This window comes from Rhinopithecus bieti, unplaced genomic scaffold (assembly GCF_001698545.2).
Source record: "Rhinopithecus bieti isolate Rb0 unplaced genomic scaffold, ASM169854v2 scaffold_33444, whole genome shotgun sequence".
Lineage (NCBI taxonomy): Eukaryota > Metazoa > Chordata > Mammalia > Primates > Cercopithecidae > Rhinopithecus > Rhinopithecus bieti.
In genome coordinates, this window is record NW_016814544.1 from 953,892 (window position 1) to 957,161 (window position 3,270).

A 3,270-nucleotide genomic window follows, 5' to 3' on the forward strand; every position below is an offset into this window, starting at 1 on the left:
AAAAAAGATCTCCCATGGAAAACCAATGTATATTGGTTATCATGTATTATATTATATTAGTTATTATAATTCTGTCTGTGGATTGAAGAATATCTGGAAGGGATAGAGTGGAAACATGGAAACCAGGCAGGAGGCTATTCAGTGGCCCAGGTGGAGAGATGGTTGTGGCTAGACTGGGGTTGTGGCCCCAACGATGGAGAGAACTGAGTGGATTCAGGATACATTTTGAAAATACTACCAAAAGGTCTGATGATGGGCTGGATGTAGGAAAAGATCAATCTCTTCTAGTCCCTCTGGGTGAGAGGCTAATTCAACTTCTACCACCTCCTATGGTGACCTGAGGTGGAGATAAAGGGTTCAAATTAGGACCAAAGATTAAAGACCTAAACCCAATCAAGTTCAAGGAACCTGGAACTGAAAAGTAAATACAAAATCTGAGACTTTTAGGCCGGTGATAAAACTAGGCCTTGTTACATAAAGCAGAGAGAAAATGAGGCCCAAAAATTATTACTTTTTTTTTTTTTTGAGACGGAGTCTTGCTCTGTTGCCCAGGCTGGAGTGCAGTGGCGTGATCTCAGTTCACTGCAACCTCTGCCTCCCAGGTTCAAGCAATTCTCCTTCCTCAGCCTCCTGAGTAGCTGGGATTACAGGCACACACCACCATGCCTGGCTAATTTTTGTATTTTTAGCAGAAACGGGGTTTCACCATGTTGGCCAGGCTAGTCGCAAACTCCTGACCTCGTGATCTGCCCGCCTCGGCCTCCCAAAGTGCTGGGATTACAGGCATGAGCCACTGTGCCCTGCCACAAAAATGATTTTTTAATGATATAGATTGAACTAAAATATACACTGTGTTCAATAGCCAAAAAAAAAGTCAAGATCCTGGGAATAAAATAAACAAAAATAGGTGGAATACATCTTCAGAGCAAACTATATAACTGTATTAGTCTGTTTTCACACTGCTCAAGACTGGGTAATTTCGAAAGGAAAGAGGTTTAGTTGATTCACAGTTGTGCATGGCTCGGGAGGCCTCAGGAAACTTACAATCATGGCAGAAGGTGAAGGGGAAGCAAGACACCCTCTTCACAAGGTGGCAGGAAGAAGTGCTGAGCGAAGAGGGAAGAGCCCCTTATAAAACCATCAGATCTGGTGAGAACTCACTCACTATCAGGAGAACAGCATGTGGGAACCTGCCCCCATGATTCAATTACTTCCACCTGGTCTCTCTTTTGACACGTGGGGATTATGGGGATTGTGAGGATTACAATTCAAGATGAGATTTGGGTGGGGACACAAAGCCTAAACATATCAACAACTATATTGAGAAACAGGCTGGGCGCAGTGGCTCCCGCCTGTAATCCCAGCAGAGAAACATTAAGGAAGATCCAAATAGTTGGAAAGCTGTAACATGTTCATGGATTAGAAGACTTACTATTACAAAGATGTCAATTCACCCCCAAAATGATCTATAGATGTAAGGTAATGACAGTCAAAATCCCATCATATTTTTGCCTTTTATTTCGTGGAAACTGGTAAGCTGATTCTAAGCATATATGGAAATTCAGGGATCAAGAATAGCAGAGATCTTCTTGAAGGAGAATAAAATGTGAGGACTTGATCTACTGAATATCAGAACTTAAACATGGTGCTGTCACAATTTTTTGTTGTTGTTGTTGTTTTTGAGATGGAGTTTCGCTCTTGTTGCCCAGGCTGGAGTGCAATGGTGCAATCTCACCTCACGGCAACCTCTACCTCCCCGGTTCAAGTGATTCTCCTGCCTCAGCCTCTCAAGTAGCTGGGATTACAGGCATGCACCACCACACCCGGCTAATTTTGTATTTTTAGTAGAGACAGGGTTTCACCATGTTGGTCAGGCTGGTCTCCAACTCCTGAATTCAGGTAATCCATCTGCCTCAGCCTCCCAAAGTGCTGGGATTACAGGCATGAGCCACTGTGCCTGGCCTGCTGTCACAATTTGATATCCACATTTTTTTTTTTTTTTTTTTGAAATGGAGCGTTGCTCTGTCACCCAGGCTGGAGTACAGTGGCGCGATCTTGGCTCACTGCAAGCTCCGCCTCCCAGGTTCACACAATTCTCTTGCCTCAGCCTCCTGAGTAGCTGGGACTACAGGCGCACACCACCATGCCCAGCTGATTTTTTTGTATTTTTAGTACAGATGGGATTTCACTGTGTTAGCCAGGATGCTCTCGATCTGACCTCGTGATCCGCCCACCTTGGCCTCCCAAAGTGCTGGGATTACAGGAGTGAGCCACCGCGCCCGGCTGATATTCACCTATTAAAACATAAAGTTATACTCCTACTTTATGCCACACCAAAAAAATCAGTGTCAGGTGAATTGGAAATCTGAATGTGAAAGACCAAAAAAGCTTACATGATAAGAGAACACATTTTTGATCATAGATGGGAAAGACTTGGGGTATTTTTTTCAGTATTTAACCATCTTTATTTCAACAAATGGCACTGACAGGTAAGTGGTCCTGTTAATACACACTGTAAGACCCAGACAAGGTGACTGTGGAGTCAAGTCTCTGAGCTGAGGCAGGTGCCCCATTGCTCCTTGGAGGTAAAGCTTCCAGAGTGGTGTTCACAAAACGTTCTGACTTAGATCATCACTCTAGGTGCACACAAAATAGTTGCAGCTTCAACACAGCAAATTGAGATGTGGTCCTTCCCCTGGAGGGGATTCCTGACTCAGTTACAGCGCAAATGGCTGAGTAGGTACATGAATAGATGGGAAAGTTTTATGATGCAATGCAAAGTCATACTAACCATAAAGGAGAAGAGTGATAAATTTGACCTTATTACAATAAGTAATTTTTGTTTTTCAAAATACGGTATTAATAGAATGGAATAGATTGACATATGATAGATTATATTTGCAACATATATAACTGACCAAAAGCTTGTAATCGGAAAGAACTGGCTGGGTGTGGCAGCTCATGCTTGTAATCCCAATGCTTTGGGAGGCCAAGGCAGGAGGAAGGTTTGAGCTCAGGAGTTTGAGACTAGCTTGGGCAACATAGTGAGATTTCATCTCTACAAAAAATTTTTTCAAAAATTTTCAGGTGCGATGGTGAGCACCTGTAGTCTCAGCTCCTGGCTGAGGCAGAAGGGTGACTTGAGCCCAGGACTTTAAGGTTGCAGTGAGCTATGATCACACCACTGCACTCCAGCCTGGGCAACAGAGTGAGACCCTCTGAAGGAAAAGGAAGGGAAGGGAAGGGGAAGGGAAGGGAAAGGGAAGGGGA